The 22,720-nt window shown below is 35.4% G+C and overlaps 1 long non-coding RNA gene and 1 pseudogene across 1 annotated transcript; one reads left to right on the top strand and one right to left on the bottom strand.

Annotated features, from left to right (window-relative positions):
- Positions 1-4,731: 4,731 nt before the first annotated feature.
- Positions 4,732-8,967, bottom strand: LOC130989186 (putative receptor-like protein kinase At5g39000; annotated as a pseudogene).
- A 4,360-nt stretch (positions 8,968-13,327) lies between these two features.
- LOC130989192 (uncharacterized) lies at positions 13,328-16,441 on the top strand. Its single transcript, XR_009090529.1, has 3 exons — positions 13,328-13,641; positions 15,590-15,653; positions 16,198-16,441. It is a non-coding gene; the product is annotated as an uncharacterized LOC130989192 (long non-coding RNA).
- Positions 16,442-22,720: the final 6,279 nt, after the last annotated feature.

Raw genomic sequence — 22,720 nt, 5'->3', positions numbered from 1 at the left:
GGGAGACGATTTTGCTTGCTACTATCTGCGCAGTATGGGCATACCGACTGACTGTCGGATATTTTTGGTGTAAAACAACGCACCAAATTTTAGCGCCATTGTCGGGGATCGGTTTTTAAGTAGTAATTTTCCTATTATTTCGATTTGCTTTTTTATTTTATTTCTTTTTTGTTTGATGTTGATCTAGAGCTGAAGCTGAAATGTCTGAAGATTGAGACGATGACCGTGATGATATTCTGCCACCACCACCATTAATAAGAGAGTTGGGCCGCCATCGGAGAAATCATCCTCTATGCATTGTGTTGCCCACGATTAATCAAAATGCTGAAATCAAGCCTGACTTCATTCAAGTTCTTCCAAAATTCAGCGACTCGCTTGGAGAGAGTGCACATAAACATCTTGCTGAATTTGATTTAGTTTGCACTACTTACGGCCTCAAAATTTTTCTGAAGATCATTTAAGATTACTAACTTTTCCTCATACATTGCAGGGTAGAGCTCGAGATTGGTTGTTTGATCTATCGCCTAGCTCAATCAGAACTTGGAACGATTTAGAGGAACAGTTCTTGCGTAAATTCTTTCCAGAATCAAAGGCTGCAAATATAAGAATAGCTATTAGTAGCATCAAGCAAAGGCAACACAAGTGTTTGTCTGATTATTGGGAGAGATTTCAACAATTATGTCATAGATGTCCTAACCACGAATTTTCTGATTATCAGTTGCTCATTAATTATTTTTATCGTGGTATGTCTTCTTTTGACAGGAGGATTGTTGATGCTGCTTGTGGAGGAAGTTTGACCAACAAGACCATGGATGAAGCAAAACAATTGATTTTTGATATGGTCTCCAATGGTCAACAATATAAGGATGAGGATGATGACAGGTATAGGCCCGTCAACATAGCAGAAGATGCAGGTGTGAATGAGAAACTCGAGGCTCTAACTTCCTTAGTTAGAGGCTTTGTTGGAGCTCAAATCCAGAAGGATAACCATCTAAATTTTAGTTGGAGTCATTCGCCTGGATTTTTTACTCAAGAACAGCCGTAAGTTGGGCGGTATGCCCATACCGACTGCCCAGATCCCAGTATGAGCGATATTCTTCAAAGTCTAGCACAGAGCAGCCAAATTATTAATAATTTGGTACAAAGTCAGCAAGCTTTCCAGCAAGAGACGCAGGCTGTGTTGGGTAGTATGGGCGCACAGATCACTCAACTCACTACTCAAGTGAACAAGTTGCAAGCCAATCATGCAAAACTTCCATCTCACGAAGAAGTACATCCTAGGGAGTATGTTTATGCTGTGAATTTAATGAGTGAGGAAGATTTCTGTAATCCAAAGCCTAATGAAGATGAAGGAAGAAGGAAGAGCAAGAAAATGTTTAGAAAGATAAAGTTATCGAAGAGGCACAACAATATGAAAATCTTTCTTCTTCCGAGGTAAGTGTTGAATCTAAAATTTATAATTCTAAGGCATTAATTTCTCTCACTTTTCCTTTCAGGTTGGCTCAAAATAAGAATAAAGAATGTGGCAGGGAGATTTTGGAAATATTCACGATGAATAAAGAACCACCAGAATGTTATGATGAAATTCAAGGGTGTAAAGTGCAGTCGAACTCCACCAATGAAGTTCACACTTGGCATCTGTCGCGCGGTATGCCCATACCAACCAGCACAGGACAGATTGTGCCTTCAATTGTGAAACTGCTAAAGCGGAAATTGAAACCACCCGATGATTGATCCAGTTTCAGGGAAGTTTTTGTTAGTTTGCTTTCGTTTTTTTTTTCTTTTTCTTTTTCTTATCTTTTATGCTTTTTTTGTTTTGTGTCTTTGTTCTTAGTTTTTTTCCACACAATGAGGACATTGTGTTGTTTAAGTGTGGGGGAGTTTTTATGTCTTTTGTCTTGAGTCTGTGTGCTCGTTTTGTTTTGGTTTTTGTTTGGTGTTTGTGAGTCTGTCTATGGCAACTTTTCATGCGAGCATTTTGATTTGTTAGGATGAGCATATTGATATGGATTGTTTGGTTGCTTTCTTGGATGATACAAAAATGTGTTGAAACCCATATGTGTTTGAGGATGACGAATGTGCAAATTGATCATTTTCGTTGAAAGCCACTTATATAGTGAGGATTGAGCCTTTAGAGCAATAATTTCAATGCTCCTTGCTTGTTTTTTACGAGTGTTATGCATACTTGACTTCTTGATATTCGATTTGCCATGTTGTCATAATCAGATTTTTTGGAATTGGACTCATTTGTGAAGGTGATTTAGGCATTAGGAATAAACCTCATTGGCCTTAAAAATGTCCTACCTTGCAATATCCTTTAGTGAGCCATTTTGAAGCCTTGAACCTTTTTATTGTTATATATGATTGAAGCCTTGAAAATTTTAGCCATTAGCCTTCTTTTAGCCTTGCTTTGTCCTTTTCCAACATGATGCAAGTGGTTTGTTTTGTGATATTATTTTGTTGGAAGAATAAGGTTGATTGAAATTTAGTGCTTGGTTGAAATGATTGAGGATTGAAATTGACAAAAGAGGTTGTTGGTTGTTTAAGAATGAGGTGATGTTATGATGTTAGTTCAAAAAGAAAAAAAAATCGTGAAAAGTACCATATGCAAAAAAAAAAAAAAAGAGAGAGAGAGAAAAAAGAAGAAAAAAAAAACGAAAAAAGGGAAGCGATGGAGAAGAGAATGTTGGAGTTTGAGTGCTTATATATTGGGAATGAGGGTTGATTTTATTGAGATTGTTATTGAGATTCGAATGTGGTGAACTACTTGCATTTTGTTGGTTTTATTAGCCTTATTTATCCACTTTTGTTTATCCTACCTATGCACCCTAGCCCCATTACAACCTTGTAAAAAGACCTATTGATTCATGGATGAGTTCAGTTTTCGAATTGAAGATATTGACATAGTGGCAAACTTATAATGGATAGAGTCAAGTTGCATGTGTGTGAATTTACCTTACCTTTTGATATTGAGAGATTTGAGTGAACATGGTGAGGCTGGATTGATTTGCACACTTTTGATTCGAATGAATGGTGAATGCACATATTTGTAGATTTCAAGAATGGTTTGAGGAAAAAGGATGATTGTATCTTATTCTAACTTTGAGATTTTCTTGTTGTGATTGTTGCCATTGCTAGTCGTCGTTAGTTGCGTCTTGTCTTGTCTTGTCTTGTCTTTTGAGTTTGTTTTTTCCCTTTGTTTTGTTCTTCTTATGCTCGAGAGCGAGCATTGTTTAAGTGTGGGGGAGTTTGATTGGGCGTATTTTATACGTATATTTTGAATATTTTTGGTGGATTTTAATGCATAGTTCCTGCTTATTATTATCTTTTGGAGTTAATTGTGGAACTAATAAATTATTTTAATGATTTTTGATAGGTTTGGGAGAAAAGCTTCGATTTTTTAGAAGAGTTTTGGAAGTTGTGAAGCTGTAAAGAGAGAGCTGTGCGAACAGGCTGAGCGGTGTGCCCATACCGTCTGGAATGTCCGAAATTGAAGATTGACGCGAAGATAATTGTGGGCTGACTCTTATTTTGTCTTTTAGTGGACCAATTTTTATTCTTTTAGTTGTGGGCTGAATTAAGCTTTTATTTTGTTAGGGCCTTGCGCCACTTTACTTAGATAATAGTATTAGATTAGGTTTCAATTTTGTTTCCTTAATATTATATATAAGGGAGCAACAATAGGACGCCTACTTTGGCTTTTGAATCAAGTTTTATTTCCTTCATCTCTCTTCTCGCTATTTTTATTTTATTTTCTTATATTTATTTTATTTATGAGTTTTAGCTAATTCGTTTATTCCAGCAACGATTAGGGAAGCACTAGTAAGATTATTCTGTGAGATCTAATTTGTTCTTATACTTTATTTTATGCTTGTATCTGTGATTCTCCGTGTTTATCGTCATTAATTGTTTTAATCCATTAGGTAGTGCGCAATATTTAGTGGGTTAGAATTAATTATACAACCAATTGAATCGGCCATCCGTAATTGTGGTTTAGGTTTGATTAGTGGTAAATTGACACATCAGGGTCAAGGGAAAAACAGTCTTAATTCAATAATCATTCGTCAGAGTTTATTGGTTTTGAATCGGGTTTCTCTAGATATTAGTGCTGTCGGCTCATTAAACCTATAGAGCGTCTCTTACGATTGTCAGTCGATTAGGGTAGTAATTAGTGAAGCGTCTTCCTGGTTACCGAATAATTAAGGAGAAATAAGATCACGTCAGAAGCATCTTCGGTGGTTATAACTGATTTGCTTGCATAAATTAAAGTTATATTTGCATCAATGATCGGAATAATTAAGTTAGGGTGAACTTAATTGATTGCTGGAATTCTTTATTAATTGTTAGAATTTTCTATTTAATATTTAATATTAGAACCAATGCACTTCTTTTGAATTTTATTTATTTATTTATTTATTTTTATTTTAGTATTTTCATATTTTTCCCCATAATTTCGTTTCTTGAGTTTCTTTGCAGGTTGAATTTTAGGAGAATTCTCACCGATCCCTTGGGAGACGATTTTGCTTGCTACTGTCTGTGCAGTATGAGCATACCGGCTGACTGTCGGATATTTTTGGTGTAAGACGACGCACCAAGTAGGATTTGTATTATTCAACTATTCATTTGTTCAAGAATCATGCACACCAATTCTACATCTTACTTTTCATACATGATTTGAAATTTACGCTGGAAATTAAAAATACATGGCACTTGGAATCTGGTAAAAGGAGATAGAGCTAAAATAGAAACTTTATAGAAAGAAAAGATGATGGGGATGGACTCAAACAACAAGGTGGTACAGTTTATGCTTCAAACTCTATACTCTATTTACTATCACAATAACAACTTCCAACACGGACCGATTGACAGCCTAGTGACCAAAGTATACTCTAGGCTCTTTCCTTAGAAGAAGCGATTCTTTCCAGTTTGTGCACTATCTCCTGCATCGAGGGTCTGTTTTTGGGTTCACGTTCAAGGCAACTTAAGGCGAGATGAGCTACCTGTATTGCTGATTTAGTACGATATCGTCCCTCTAGACGGACATCAATAATGTGCCTCAACTTCCTCCAATCTGATAAATGTGGCTTGATCCAATCACCCAGACTGTGTTTTCCAGAAGGACGACTGGTGTCGTGTGCGTGCAGCCCTGTCAGCATTTCTACCAGCACCACACCAAACCCATACACATCGCTCTTCACATACAAGTGCCCTGTAATACTAACCAACTCATTTTAATATGTATGACTACAATCTGTGTAACAATGTGCGAGTTGGAAATATTTACCTGTGGCGATATATTCCGGAGCAGCATAACCATATGTTCCCATAACCAGTGTTGTCACGTGGGAATCACCATCTGTTGGACCCAAACTCGCTATCCCAAAGTCGGATAGCTTGGCTTGGTATGACTGCAGATGAATCACTAAGGTTAATTAAATATAGGCATCCACTCATGTGCCTATGCATTATCCATTTGAATAAACTATTATTTTGGGGGAAAGCACAGATGAAGCCAATTTCATTAGTCATTACTATAAGAGGTGATTCTCTGATCCGAACAAAATTAGGTAGAAATCTAAAAATGCAAGCTAAAGTTCCAAAATGAGATGGTTGATACTTGAACAGCACTAGAGCAGAAGTTGACAACATACTTCATCAAGCAATATGCTTGAGATCTTGAAGTCCCTATAGATAATTTTTCTATCTGATGCGTGCAGGAACGTCAAAGCACGAGCTGCTCCAATCAATATCTTCAGCCTAATGTCCCATGGAAGCGGCTCAATAGACGTGCCCCCTAACCAAGAAAACAAGTAAACTGCATTGCAAGAGAAATGTAAAATAACATATAATATAGTTGGTTTAGATAGCAATTTAATCCCTTACTCCCAAACAGACGGTTCTCTAAGCTGCCTCTGGACATGAATTCATAGACAAGAAGTAGCTTTGTCTCCTCAAAACAATACCCCAACAGCTTCACCAGATTAGGATGAGAAAGTCTTCCAAGGAAGTGCACCTCAGACTGCTCAGGTACAAAAGATTTAGAATATTCAATCACCCTATTTGCTCACATAATGGAAAAAGGTGAAAGTAGAATCACAAAACCTTTCTTCTTTCAAACACAAACCATATAAATTAAGTTACTCAGGTCTCAGTTTTTCAAACAAAGTCTAAAAAGCATAATATCATCCAAAGGCATATACAGCATTTAAAAACAAAATTTCTCAGTCTGTCACACGTTAGTGTCACCACAAAACATTGTACAGGTAGAACTAAAGAGCTGACTAAATAACAACAGTGGTAAAAGTAAAATTGCCTTTTAGAGGGGAATAGTAAAACGGTGTTTCTAAGCTAAGTATAGGTTAAAACCAACAACTCAAAATCCATTGCAAAGTGATATACAACTGAATTACCTGCCACTCTTCAAATCCCCACATACTTTCAGAACTCAACTTCTTAACAGCAATGGGGGTTCTACTTCCAGCTTTACCAGAGGATTTCTCATTGAGCCAGCCCTTGTAAACCTTTCCAAAAGCTCCTTCACCCAGCAGAAAATCACTTCTGAACTTCCTTGTGGCAACCCTCAGTTCCGCAAAGGTGAAAACCCTTAAACTGGGTTGGGGGTAACAACTGCCCTTCCGAATTGGGACTCACATCATTGTCAACATTTATTTTCTCATCCGGTACCATAAGATTCATGTCCTTCTTCTGATATTTATCAGTAGATGAAAACAAATTCTCAACACTAGTCCTCTCATTTGGATCCAGAGATTCTACCTTCTCCTGCTGCTGAAGTGCAAGCTCAAGTTTCATAACAATGTGTGCTATTGCAGGCCGTTTTTTTGGTTCATCATGCAGGCATCTTTCCACAACCTTTACAAATGTCTTCAGGCTATCTGGTGATATTTCCCCTCTCAGACTTTGAGATACAATATCATCAACTTTTCCCTTACTAATGTTATCTATTGCCCACATAGTCAGACTACGCTTATCTTCTTCATTCCATGGCTCCACAGCTGGTCTCCCACACAAAACTTCCAACAACACCACGCCAAAAGAATATGTGTCACTTTTTTTTGTTAGTTTGCGAGTTCTAAAATAGTTTGGGTCCATGTATCCAAATGTGCCTTTTATTTTTGTGCTGTCTTGGCTTCGCGACTCACTGATAGTTCCAGTTTTAGCTAAGCCAAAGTCTGAAACTTTAGCGACAAAGTTATCGTCAAGAAGAATATTTGAAGCCTTCACATCACGATGTATGATCCCATGGCCAGTGTGCAGATAGTCCAGTGCTCGACCAGCTCCGATGCAGATCTTAAGTCGTTGCTTCCAAGAGAGAGGGTAAATATTATTGGTTTTCCTGGCTAGTTTGTAGAGATGATCGGCCAATGTCCCACAGGGCATGTACTCATAAACAAGCATCATTTCCCGTTGCTCCAAGCAGTATCCGATGAGGGAAACTATATTAACATGTCGAATCTCAGAAAGTGTTTCAACCTCTGTCCAAAACTGTTGCTCCCCTTGATTGGAGTCTGGTTTTAATCGCTTTATGGCCACAACCTCTCTCCCATTATCTATGAGTCCTTTGTAGACTCTACCAAATCCACCTTTTCCTATGAAATTAGCACCGTAGAAGTTGTCTGTGGCTGATTGGATCTCAACTAGTGTAAAGCGACGGCAGAGTCGCTTTGCCCTGGCCGATGGCTTGTCTTCCTCCTCAGTTAAGTCCGCTCCCCGCATTTCACAGAGCAAATGGACAAGTATATTTATCAGACAAATCAAAGTAAACACAACAGTTGCAATAATATTTGTGGGACCAAGTAGAGAGTGTAGTAGAGTTAGTGGTGGTGAATCTCCACTTGGAGGAAGAGAATTGGGACTGGCAAGACTGCCATCAGGGTTGCTTAACTTGAATACTTCAAATCCTTCAAATGGGCCGTGTCTGTCCAAGAATTCATGTTGAGAGAGAAGAGAAATAGTGATTACACGCTCACCCTCTCTTTTGTGACCTTCCACCATCACCATATAGTTTTTATACCAGAGAATGCTTTGATTTCCCCTTTGTGGGAGCATATCAGCACTCAAGGCAGCCATGTTATTAATGAGAAGCATAAAATCCTTGTGTATGATTCCTAGCTCACACAAGTGAACCCTGACCATATACCCGAATCCCACATCAACAGACACTCGCCAGCTCCTATTATAATAAACCTTGTTTGCATTTTGTTCAAGAGTTGATGCCCTCATCCCAAATATGCTCTCCGACGACGACGAGACAGAACCCCATTTTGTATCTTGGCGATGAACAATTTCAAGTGCAGTGGTGTTTTGAACATGGAACGTGTAGTTTTGCTCAAGCACGTGAACTTTACTATCTCCACCATGACAGTAAGAACTGGTGGAAGGCAGTGATATAATCTCGATCCCATTAACGAAAGCATATTTCCGGAGAGAAGACTATGTGTAGGGGTTGATTTTCTTGTATGATTAAGCAGAATTCTTTGGCAATAACATTGAGAGAAAGAGCACGAGCAGTTAGGGAAGCACTGAAATTAGCAAGTAGCGTGAAAGGACCAGCTTCGACGGAGAAGAGATCGTGGAAGCTTTCAAAACCACGGTAGTAGACAGGATTGAAGTGAAGGCGGATATATTTCTGACCTGGAGTGAGGTGAAAGGAGTAGGAAAATTGGGAGCGGGAGATGCGTGCAGTGCTGTAGGGAACTGGATCGACGGCTGTGATCAGCTCTCCCTTGGCAGTTGATGCCTTTGATGAGCCTTTCGGTGTAGCGTCTGAGTCTCCGCCCCATTTTATGCCACTGACAGCTGTAGCTCCGCCGCCGCAGTTGATAGAAATGTGATCAGCAGCAGCAGCAGCTGTATAAGTGAAGAGGAAGCAGAGAATTAAAAAACGGTGCATTAATTTGCATGTAATTCTCACTCAAAATTGGAAATTAGAAGAAGAATCAGATGAGATTATTACTCTGGTCGCGGTAGGTAGGAAATTTTGAAATTGAGGGTCAACTCTCAAGTAAACGGCTTTCATTATCTATATCTATACTATATTAAAAAGGGAGTTTTCAATTTCAAATTGATTTCAAATTAATTTGAAATTGATTTTATTGGCAATTTTGAAAATACTTTTAATATGAAGGTTATAAATATGTTATTCACATCCCATTCGTTTCACACGTTCACTAATTAAGCCAAATCTATTATCTATTAATTAATTAGACAAAAAACCATTAAAATGGATTTATACAATCCCACGTTCTCTAATTAAACCAAATCTATTATCTATTAATTAATTAGACAACACCATTCAAATGAATTTATACAATCCACGGTCAACTGAACAAACAAACTACTAATATGTTGTTATAAAACAAAATTAAATAAATATTAGTTATAATAAAATTGAAGGTTTATGTTTAAACTATATTTTTCTTTTTATTTTTCATCTCTTTAACTTCTTATATGTTGTTTAATTTCTTACCAAAATTGAGAAATTCAATTAATTATAAAATATTTAATATGCATATCAAATTAAAGATCACGATAAGAGCTTTAATTTGATATATTTTATGTAAATATTTGATTTAAAATGTAAAAATTAAATTTGTTTAAATATTAAAATTTTATAAATTTCTCTCTCATTTCTCATCTTTTTGAAAAAAATATATATTTTTAAATTTTTTATTAGTATTTTTTATTTTTTTACTTTTTTTGCTTTCATAATATCAAATTTTATAATTGTAAATTCTTATTATTTTTAAATTTTTTAATATTCAATTCAAATATATTTAATTAAAATTATTTTTTATTATATTTATGAGTATGATAATTAAATTAGTATTAATTTTTATATAAATATAAAAAATAAAAAATATTTTTCCCGTGCATTGCACGGGATGCAAATGCTAGTTATATTAAAAAGACAGTTTTCAATTTGAAATCAATTTCAAAATTGAGTGGTCATTTTGTAGTTATAATAAAATTAAAGGTTTATGTTTAAACTATATTTTTCTTTTTATTTCCCATTTCTTTAACTTCTTATTTGTTGCTTTATTTATTTTCACAATTGTGAAATTCGATTAATTATATAATATTTAATATGCATATCAAAGTAAAGATCACAATAAGAGCTTTAATTTGATATATTTTATACAAATATTTGATTTAAAATGTACAAATTAAATTTATTTAAATATTAAAGTTTTATAAATTTCTCTCTCCTCTCTCATCTTTTCGAAAAAAAATGTATTTTTAATTCTTTTTTATTAGTATTTTTTATTTTTTAAACTTTTTTCTTTTTGCTTTTCATAATATCAAATTTTATAATTGTAAATTCTTTTTTATTTTTTAATATTCAATTCAAATATATTTAGTTAAAATTAATTTTTATTATATTTATGAGTATGATAATTGAATTAATATTAATTTTTATATAAATATAAAAATAAAAAATATTTTCCCGTGCATTGCACGGGATGCAAATGCTAGTTTATCATTATCACGCGGCAACTATTTTATTCCCGCCGTTGGCACATCGTATAAAAAAGTACATGTGTTCGTTGCTGGAGATTAAATTGTCCTAAAATTAGTCAAAATTGAATTGGCTCGAGATTATTTTTATCATAGGGAATAGGTTAAGACTCATAAACCATGACTAATTCTACGTGGCATAATCTCAAGATTAAGTTTCGGGCCTAATTTATTCAACCAAACATAATATTCCCTCCGTCCCGCTATTCAAGTCTCATTTTTCTTTTTGGGTTGTCCCACCAATAAATTATAATGTCCCGTTTCCTAAAAGGGAAATAATAAGGGGATGCTTAACATTAAATGAGATCACTAATTGTTCAACTAATAAACCCTTAATTAATTCATTTCCCCTCTATTCTCTATCTCTCTTTCTCTCGTCTCTCTCTCTCTCTGCGCCTGAGTCTCCACCGCCGTCATCTGCTCGTCGCCGGAGGAAGCCTTCTCCTCCACCTTCACCGCCCTAGCCGTCTTCTCCTCCACTTGCCTTTCCCCTGCTCGTCGTCGGAGGAAGCCTTTCTCCACCCTCACCTTCTCCTCCGTCGCCTTCTCTCTGTTGGACGCCGGATCTGTCACTTCTTTCATCGGTGACCGCAGCGCCTCGCCGCTCGTTTTTCGACGACCAGGGCTCTGCCCTTCTCGTGCCTTCCATCTGCAAAGAGACTCTTGACTCTCTCTCTCTCTTTCTCTCTCTCTTTGCGCTTCCACCATCACCTTCTCCTCCGTCGCCTTCTCTCTGCTGGATGCCGGATCTGTCACTTATCTCCCTCGGTGACCGCAGCGCCTCGCCGCCCGTATTCGCCTCTCTCTCTTCCATCTGCTAAACTTCGGCGCTCAGTGAAGCCACGGCCGCCTCTCCCTTCACTCACAAATCCAGCACAGAACCACCGCCTCTGATCTCTCATAACCCTCTGCAAAACCATAACCCCTAATTTTGGTTGCAGATTTGGTTGGGGGAAATCGTTTGATTTCTGAGTTCGATTTGGGTGGGTTGCAGATTTATGAGCTCGATTTGGGTGGGGTTGCAAATTTGGGTGGTGATTTACCGATTTGGGTGGTGCAGGCGGTGGTGCGGTGGTGATTTACCGGTGGTGGTGCGGTGGTGATTTACCGGAGGTGGTGCGGTGGTAATTTACAAGTGGGCAGAGATAACCTTAATTAAACTAACATTAAGTTTTTTGAAGACACAATTTAACTCTTAATTGTAGTCTCATTAATCTCCGTGGCGAAAAGAAATGGGACTTGAATAGCGGGACAGAGGGAGTATTACATAACTAATCCTATCTTATCCTATAAACCGAACACCCCCGTTGAAGACACCACATCCGTCCTCAATTTTAAGTGGTATCATCTTTATTCACTATTTTTTATTATTTTAAATCTTTTATTTCATATTGAAAATATATTAAATTTTTGCAATTTATTACCTAAATAAAAAGGTCATTCATCATTTTAACATTCATTATTCCCACACTGATATTATATTAAATTTTATCATGAGAAAATTTGAATTACTACAAAATATAAACTTTTGTATCCACCAAATGAGTTAAAATTGTATGTTTGTCACATAACTATGACTTTCATTATAATACATCAACAACATAAAATATAAGAAAATAAATTAAATTGATGCAAAATATAAATTTGATATTTCTATTGGAATTTGTTATGATTTTCAATTTTTATTATTTATACATTTATATTAAATATTTATTTTGTATTATTCAAATTTTGGTTGAGATGAATAATTAATTAAGGTAGCAGATTATATTTGATTATCTAGATATTTAATAAACTTAATAAATTAAGGTAGCAGATTTTTATATTTTGTTATTTATATTATTTACTATGCCATTGTAACACCCCGTACTTTTCCTCATGTTGTGAAATAGTGTCTTAACACTATTGAGAGTACTGAGATGTCGAAATACGAGACTTTTTTTTTATGAGCAGATAAGACAGATTGTCTTTTAAATAGAAATACGAGTGAATAAACCGATGATGGAATTAGAGTGATGAGATTTGAGAAATGAGTTGAGATAGAGATGCTGATTGAATTGAGCTGAGATTTTATTTTATTTCCAACTACCGGGAATAGAGTTACCGGATACCGAGTTATCAGAGATTGACTGTCCTATTAAGAAAATGGGAATAATGAGTTGGAAATAGAGTCGAGGAAGAAAGAGTGAGAAACCTTGATAAATAGAGTCGGTCTGAGAGACGTTTAGTCTGTTTGTGTTTGCCGACTACTTTGATGTGATGATATGTGAATTTACGTGACTGATTGATTATGTGATTTTGTTACGTGAGTCATTTTAACCAAGTTATTATGATTTTTAATTGAGACTTTAGCACTTGGAATTTTTATTAAGTTTGCAAAGCAAGTGCAGTTTATTTTTACCGGAAATTCGAACGATGCCGGTTTATGGAAATTTTTCCAAGCATAATTTTTTTTAAATTATTTTTCCTATGATGAGGAATATTATAATTGAGTGAGTGCACTAATATTAGTGCTATAATTATTTTATTTTGGTCACATGAATAATTATACTATGGTACTTTATTAATGAGTAATATTTCCATAGTTTTTGTGATTATTATTTAATCACCTTACTCACACTATTATTTTAATTTTCCTAAGCATGTGACTAATTCAATAAATTGCTAAGTGTAGAGATTGAGAGAGTAGAGATTGAGAGAGTAGAGATTAGAGAGAGTGTAGAGATTAGAGAGAGAGATCAAGGCATTAATTGCCAAATATTTCATAAGATTACAAATCTTTCCAAAGATTGCCAAATCTTCTATAAGATTACCAAATCCTCACAAATCTTACCAAGCAATTCTCTCTCACTCACTCACCACATTCGGCCACTCCACCTCTCTCTCTCACTCCATTCGACCAACACCCTCTCTCCCTCATCTCTCTACTTTCCACCATTGTCAACCATGGATGAGACCTCCGAAGCTTCACCAAAATATGCCAAACACATAAATCACCAACAAAATCCCACCTAAACACCTCCTATCAACTTGAATTCAAGGAAATCCTTGAAGATTGATCTTCAAAGTTAGAGAGAGGAAGTTTGATATTTGGTGTAAACTTGGGTAAGTGATCTCCATATTCATAGACTAGACTTGTATGAGATTGTATGTGAGTATTCTTGAGAGTTTGAAGCAAGAAAATCACCCCCTTCATTTTTCTCTAAATTTTCGAAAATATGGGTCTCATACCCTTCAAATTTTTTTTTTTCCTTGAATTGGGGTGAGAAAAATGATCTATGATATGTTTGGTGATGATTGATGTGTGTTTTGAAAAGCTATGTTTTGAGATTCAAATTTTGAATGAGTTTAGTTTACCCAAAATTGGGAGATTTGGAGTCAATGAGATAATAGATAAATTGATGATGTAAATGAGTCTATGAGATGTATGTGATGATGATTGATGGAGTAATTTGAGTATATGATGTCCATTGGAGTTTTTGATGTGAGTTAGTTTACTAAAATTAGGGATATGTGTATATATGCCCTTATATGTAAATGATGGTTTTATGTGAGATTAATTGGTTAAAAATGAAAGATATATGAATGGATTAAAGATTCATATGTGTTTATAAATTTCAAGGAGTTAGTTTAGTAAAAAAAATTAGGACTTTTTGATCTATATGTCTATTAAGTGATTTGGCTTAAAATATAGGTAATTAAACATGATGTTAGTGTTTAATATGTTTGAATAAGTCTTTTCTAAGCTAAGTAAAATTTTGACTTGAGTTAGTTTATGAGAATTTTTGAGTTTTCATATCTTGAGAAGTCGATGATTGATAACATGAGGTCTAATTTGCTTTATGACCATTATGTGAAAGTTGTCATGTTTTTGTTGAGAGTTTATGTGGATATATGAGTTTTTATTAGAGTTTAGTTGGCATGATTATAGGGGATTTATTTGTGTAAAATGAGTTACATGATGTATGAAGTCATTAATGAATGATTGAATGATTTTGAGCATGAGATTGAGAAGAGGATTAAATTGATGCGTTTGTAGAAACGTTTTCCTTGAGATTTGAGTTTATGATGTAAGAGGAGATTTGAGATTGAGTATGATGAGTATTTTAATGTTTTTGAATGTTTTTGAGTGTTATATGTGTTTAAAATGAGCTTTGATTGGTTTTCTTTGAAGGAATGTTGAATTGAGCATTTAAGAGTTTGAGATGAGTTTTTGGTGATTTTTCGTAGGCTACTGACCTACTGTGATCGACGGGTTGTCGATGTCTAATGGCTTTGAAAATTTTACAGCATGTCCCTACATGAGTCGTGAGCATACCGGTACAAGTTCAAGTCATTTGGACTTGATTTACTATTTGTATAAAATGCAAAACCAAATCTGCACATTTCTACCGGGAATTTCAGAGAACAGGGGACAAAGTCATTCATTTCAGTAGCTTCCTATGTGATCTAGATTTCCAAATTTTTATGGTATCAACCTTACTGTATGGGCTAGATATCCACCAAATTTAAGCTCAGTTTGACAACGTTTACTATTTGTCAAAAATCAATGTTTCCGATTGCTCAAAACTGCCGAATATGGTAGACCGTGATAAAAACGCCATATCTCCCAAACCACTTGGAGTTTCTGACTCTACTTTTTTTTAAATGAAACTAGACTCAAATACCTTTCTTTTGGTATGAGTCTGGAGTCCAGGAGATGTCGGAGTCATAACGTGTTAAATTTTGAAGTTGAGTCAGTGGGAAAACAGAACATGAATTGTTGATGTTTGATTGTATTTTCTTATGTGCCTTATGTGTTTATGTTGCCTAAGTGTTTTAATGAGATTAGACGAGTCTTATATGAGAGATAAATCGAGACTTAGAACCATGATTTTCTTGAAACCTATCCTTGGACTTAAGGATTTGAAATGAGTGAAGAAGTTTATGTAGAGTCGATTAAGAGATACAATATAAGATAGAGCATGAGTTAAGGCATGAGTTTTTGTCGTTGAGTTCTAATCGAGATTCATTTTATGACATGAACCTTCGATGATGACGATGATCCCTGAAGACACGAGCAGAGCAGGGAAGTAAGTAACTCCGCTTTGACGGGAGTTTTTGAGTAAGGTCTTCAGGTGGGCAATATTTTGAGTATACATATATTATCCGAGCTTTCTAAAATGATTTGATGATTAATGATGATGTTATGAGCTTATCAAATAATTTGAGATAAATGATGTTTGAAGAACTGTTTGACTTGCCAATTTTTGATGTTGAGCTTGTATGTTACCCTCTACTGATGAGATGAGACGAATTCGGGTCCTGGGCAGTTGATAGCTATCCTGCCAGGGCTAGTGTACACTGAGGTGACTGTGAGCCGTTGAGCGAATCGGCCGGTCACGGTATTCGAGAAGGAGGCCTACTTCTCAGTACCTTTGATGATGATGAGTTGTAGATGTGGTACATACATGTTGAGATCTTTGACTGCAGTCGTTTACTTATGATGTCATGATTATGAAAACCGCATGCACAGATTCATTTAATACTAACTTATTTCTGTGTATTGCTGAGATGTGGCAAGCTTCAAACTTATAGCTCTAAGAGCACCTTTCTCGTTTTTCGGCGTTTGCCCACTGAGTATTATGTACTCACGCCCTGCATGTATTTCTAAATGTGCAGGCTAAGCGAGGAGCGAGATTGGTCTGGTGCTGGCGGGGAATTGTTAAAGGATGTATTTACTTTATCGTATTTCCATTTTGACGATAAAGTCTTGATAATCGATATACTTTAACTTTTCTTTTGAAGTTAAGCAATGTACTCACGGTTATATGTCTTCATACATATAATCGATTCGCCTTTTGCTGCGATACTCTGCATATTATGATTCCTTACGAAAAATGAGCGATACCCGTTTTGTTTTTGATCTTAAAATTCCTGATAATTAAAAAGTTATAACGACGTTGACGATTTTACCCTTGGGGTCATTTATGATGATTTTCCTTAGTATGCTTTGATGCGAGCTTCCGCTTAATGTTCGACCTATTCTTCTTATCATTTATTCTTTTAAAAATAGTCGTATCGATACTCGTACCCCACTATCACTAGTGTCGGGAATCGGGCTGCGACAGCCATCCATCTATTAATTATATAAAAGAATATCTATTGAAGCCACCAAATTCATCCTCAATTCTAGGTAGCATCTTCTTCATTGAAAACATATTAAATTTTAGCATTTCCTTACCCAAATAAAAGGTCATTCATCATTCCTACATTAGACATTCATTATTTTCACATTGATATTATATTAAACTTCATCATGGGAAAATTTGAATTACTACATAATAAATTTTTTTGTATCCACCAAGTTAGTTAAAATTGTATATTTGTCACATAATTATGACTTTCATTATACATATTCATAACATAAAGTATGAGAAAATGAATTAAATTGCTACAAAATATAAATTTAATAACTGAAAATGACACGTTTAAAATATATATAATAAGAAAATTTCATAAAATAGTAATGGTGAAATTACGTCACAATGAAGTTCATAATTTTTTTTATTCATCAAAAAATTTAGGTCCCACGTCAAATTTTTAGTAGACTTAATCCTTTAGATAGCTTAAACAAAAGAACAATAAGATTCAATTTCTATTTCACAAGAGAATATATTTTGTTTGAGATAGTTTGTATTAAAAATTGTAGTTCTTATAAATTCTAGACAAAAAATCAAAGAATTGAAAGAAAAAAAAAATAGAAAAAAAATTATTTAAACTTTTTAGTATATGCATTCAAGAGTTCCTAGTATCATGTTAGTTTATATTTCTATTTAAATTTGTTATCATTTTTAATCCTTTATTATTTATACATTTATATTAAATATTTATTTTATATTTTTCGAATTTTGGTTGAGATGAATAATCAATTAAGGTAGCATATTATATTTGATTATCAAGATATTTTATAAGTTTAAATAAGCATGGGGCATGGGTTTTAATAAAAAAGTTGAAAGATGTGATTTTATTGTTAAATGATAGTATGAGGTTCACCAAATTGTAAAAATAAATGGTGGGTATTGTGTAAATATTGAGTGTGAATGAGGTTTAAAGTATAAAGTAGGTTTGCCAAAAAAGAAAACATGACTCAACCTAGAACACCTCTAGTTTGACTTGCAATAGGACAAGGACATTCTAGTGATGGTAAGTTAACCCAAGTCGATCTCACAAGGAAAGTCTTAAAGGGTTTCTAATTGTATCGCAGGAAAAACAGTAAAGAAAGCAGTAAAGAGATTGATTATTAAAAACTGAAACTTAAACTTAAACTTAAACTTGAATTTAAACTTAACCTAGGCAAGAATTTAAACAACTCAAATTAAACCTAACTTAAGAAATTAAATACTTGTAATTTAAAAACCAACTAATCTAGACGTGAAACTAAAGTGCATAATTTAAATTGCATAATTAAAAAGGAAGGATAAACATTAACGAAAAACGTAGACATGATTAAACAAAATAACTTGAATTGAAATACGAAATACTGTAAACGTCTTGATCGTGTAATTGTGTCACTCAATCACAAACCAAAAATGAACTAAACAATACTGAATTGAAACCTAATTAAAAATCGACACTATGAAAGCAATTAAATTCCTAAGCTTCGGATGCCAACAGATTGCAAAGATGACGTCTAAAACTAGGGCAAGGGATTGATTGTTACAATGAAAAGTATGGCCCTATTTATAGACTTCAAATCCCTCTAGATCACCATGGAAGTTGTCATGCAAAGCCGAACTCTAATGGCAATAGAATCGTGCAAAAGAAGGTAAGTCCAGCTGTGACGCGCTCTACAAGTCATCTCCACCCTAGCGGAAATCGCGGCTTTCGCCAGCGGAATGGCTTCCGCTCTGGCTCTCGCCAGCGGAATGGCTTCCGCTCTGGCTTTCGCCAGAGGAATGGTGATTTCTCTGGCTACTTGATTCCGCTGTAATGAACTTCTATCCCCTCTGCTCTGACTCTTGACTCCTCTGGTGATTACTTGGCTACACTGGCTTCTTGATTTCGCTGACTCCAGAGAAATGATGATTTCTCTGACTCCAGAGAAATGGTGATTTCTCTGGCGTTTGATTCCTCTGCACTTATGATTCCAGCAGCGAAGTGATTTCTCTGTCGCTTCCGCGCTCGCTTCGATTCCTCTGGCGCTTCCTCACTGGCTTCGATTCCTCTGGCGCTTCCTCGCTCGCTTCGGCAAGCGGGGCTTTGCTTCTCTTACATGCCAGAGTATGCACAAAAACACGATTCTTAGCCCAAACTCTCCAAAATTTGCACTCTTCATCTCGAAAACCTAAATCTCCTGCAAAGCATAAAATAGACCATAAAATGCACCAATTTCCAGAAGATTTAACTTAAAATATGCACATGCAAACCCCTAAAATTAGAACAATTAAGCATAAATCAAAACACACAATCTTTATAGACGGACGAAAATAGTAATAAACACACAATCTTTGTAGACGGATAGAGTATTATATAATAGGTTACATATTGATGACACCACATTCATTCTCAATTCTAAATGACATCTTCTCTATTCACTATTCTTTACTATCTTAAATCTTTTATTCTACGTTGAAAATATATTAAACTTTAGCAATTCATTACCTAAATAAAAGGTCATTCATCATTCCTACATTAGACATTCATTATTCCCACATTAATATTATATTAACTTTATCATGGAAAAATTTGAATTTACCACAAAATATAATTTTTTGTATCCACCAATTGAGTTAAAGTTGTATCTTTGTCACATAACTATGACTTTTATTACTCCCTCCGCCCCAAACGAAATGTCCTGTTTTCCTTTTTGGACTGTCCCAAACGAAATGTCATGTTTCCTTTTTTGGCAATACACTCTTTCTCTATACTTAATATTTAAATAATTTTCATCAACCCACTTTATCTACTTTATACACATTTCTTAATCTCCGTGCCGAAAAGAAATAGGACATTTCGTTTGGGACGGAGGGAGTATAATACATCTATAACATAAAATATGATAAAATAAATTAAATTGATGCAAAATATAAATTTAACAGAGGTAATATATGAAACTAACCTATTTTTTATTGAGGTGATCTCCTGTGCACTCGGGTGTACCGTACACCCGGATTGTACTCGACCCAAATCCTGATCATGACCCATTTTTTCATGAAATGACACTAACACTATTTTATTTTACAAATGACACTATTTCGAAAATAACACTAATACTCCCTCCGTCCATAAAAAAACTTCCTAGGAGAGAGTGACACGAGTTTTAAGAAAAAATATTGTTGAGTGTATTCAGAGTGGATAAAAGGTAGTTGAGTGTATTGAGAGTGGTGAAAATGTGTTATAATTAATATTTGGAGTTATGAAAAGTGAAAAGTAAGAGGATTATAAGTGGTGGGGTATAGTCCAAAAATAGGTAGGAAGTTCTTTTGTGGACGTCCCGAAAAAGAAAGATAGGAAGTTCTTTCGTGGACGGAGGGAGTATCATTTTATTTTACAAATGACACTGTTTTGAAAATGACATTAACACTACATGTAAATGACACTAACACTATATCGAAATGACACTAACACTTAACATTCGGGTAGAATAATCTAGTTGAATCAGATCCGGATCAGGATTCGGATCGGGTACGATCTGAGTATACCGTACACCCAGGTGTACACGAGATTTTGTGTTTTTTTTTATTATAAATTTTAAAAATAATCTATGAAATAAATTTTATAAAAATTAACCACTTTTTATATAAAAATATAAAATTACTTTTTACATTCAATTTAAAAAATGGCCACTCTCTTTCCTCCGCGCCCACCGCGCATAACACATGCACACACAACCCATCACACACAAATTAAACACACTCTCTCTCTGCACAACACACGCAACGCACACAAATTAAACTCCCTCCCTCTGCACAACACACACACATATCAGAACACACACATGCATATCACACACAAAACACACGCACACACATATCAAAACACACACATGCATACACATATTCAACACACATATTTCTCTCTCTAACTTAGAAAAATTAGTGGAACATATCAGTGTCGCAGCCCGATCCCCAACGCTAGTGATAGCGTGGACCGAGTATCGATACGACTAAATAAAAGAATAAGAAAAGACAAGAAGAATAGATTGAACATCAAGCGGAAGCTCACATGAAAACATGCTAAGGAAATAATCATAATGTCATATAAGGGTATAAACGTCAACGTCATCATAACTCCAAAAATATTAGGAATTTCAAGAACAAAAACAAAGCGGGTATAGTTAAATATTCACAAGAAGTCATAATATGCAGAGTATCGCAGCAAAAGGCGAACCGATTATATGTATGAAGACACATAACCGAGAGTAAATTGCTTGATTCAAAATCAAAGTGACTCCACATCAAGACTCTATCAACAAGAAAGGAATACGGTAAGTAAACACATCGATTGAAACAGTTCCCCACCACTACCAGACCAATCTCACTCCTCGCTTATCCTGCACATTTAGAAATACATGCAGGGCGTGAGTACAGAATACTCAGTGGGCAAACGCCGAAAAAATAAGAAAGCTGCTCTTAGAGCTATAGATTGAACTTGCCCATCATAAGCATCACACATGGTAAAAGAACACGTGCAAGCAGTTAAGAATCATGATATCATAAATAAACAAATGAACGACAACTGTCAAAAACTCAGCAAGTATGTACCACATCTACAACTCATCATCATCATCTCATCAAAGGTACTGAGAAGTAGGCCTTCTTCTCAAGCACCGTGACCGGCCGACCTGAAAGACGGCTCGCGGTCACCTCTGTGTACACAATCCCGCTTTTCGTAGGATCCGAATTCGTCTCGTCTCAATAGTAGAGGGTAGTCATACAAGCTCATCATTATCAAAACTCGGCAAGTCAATAGTTTAAAACATCATTTAACTCAAATCATTTGTCAACTCATAATATCATCAAAACAGTTTAGAAAGCTCGTATGATATATGTATACTCAAAATATTGTCCACCTGAAGGCTTTAGCTCAAACTTTCGTCAAAGTGGGGTCAACTTACTTCTTCCCTCTGCTCGTGTCTTCAGATATCATCATCATCGTCGAAGGTTCATGCGATAAAATAAACCTCAGTTAGAAACTCGCTTACTAAAGACTCCATTCCTATCTCAAACTTATCCCGTCACTCATCTTCTATATACATCACTCATCTTAATCTTCTAAGTATATACTTCTATCACAAATCCTACTCTCGACTTAACATTCAAAAAGAACTAGACTAATAGCAATCAAGCACATAAACATGCATAGGCACAACAAGCATACATGCTTACACATAGACATGTCGCAAATAAACATCATTCATCATTTCCATACTTTAAAGACTTCGCCAGATTCACTCCAGAACTCCACTGGGGTCGAAACTCATACCATTTGAAACATCTTTGAGTCTAGTTTCATTTAAAAAAAAGTAGGATGCAAAACTCCAAGTATTTCAAAAGATATGGTTGTTCTCTTACAACCTACCATATTCGACAGTTTTGAGCAATCTCACATTTCGATTTCTGAAAGAAAAAAAATAGTAAACGTTGCCAAAAAGGCTTGAAATTTTACCAGTATGCTCAAGACTCTCATATATACTTATCATAAAATTTTCATGATGTTTGGGTAACAATAACCTCACGAAACAGTAGGTACAAAAGAGTTGCAAAACGAATCCACACTCAACATACAAGCAAACATGTTCAAACTCCATACTTCTTTAATGAAAACTCTTCAAAACTCATATTAAACTCTTATAACGCTCAAGAACATCAATACATAAACATTTGACTCATTAGACTCAGCTCGGTGGCCAGAGCAGAGATTACTCGGTAGCCAGAGTAGTGTGAGTTCAACAGACAGAGCAGAATCAGCTCGGATGCCAGAGCAGAATAGCTCGACAGAGCAGAGAAGAATAGCTCGACAGAGCAGAGAAGAATAAGCTCCATAGAGCAGAGCAGAGCATAATAGCTCGGCAGAGCAGAGCAGAATGACTCGACAGAGCAGAGCAGAATAGCTTGGCAGAGCATAGCAGAATGACTCGATAGAGCAGAGCAGAATAGCTCGGCAGAGCAGAGCAGAATGACTCGACAGAGCAGAGAAGAAC

This window comes from Salvia miltiorrhiza, chromosome 6, assembly GCF_028751815.1.
Source record: "Salvia miltiorrhiza cultivar Shanhuang (shh) chromosome 6, IMPLAD_Smil_shh, whole genome shotgun sequence".
Lineage (NCBI taxonomy): Eukaryota > Viridiplantae > Streptophyta > Magnoliopsida > Lamiales > Lamiaceae > Salvia > Salvia miltiorrhiza.
This window is presented reverse-complemented; position numbering and strand designations above follow the sequence as displayed.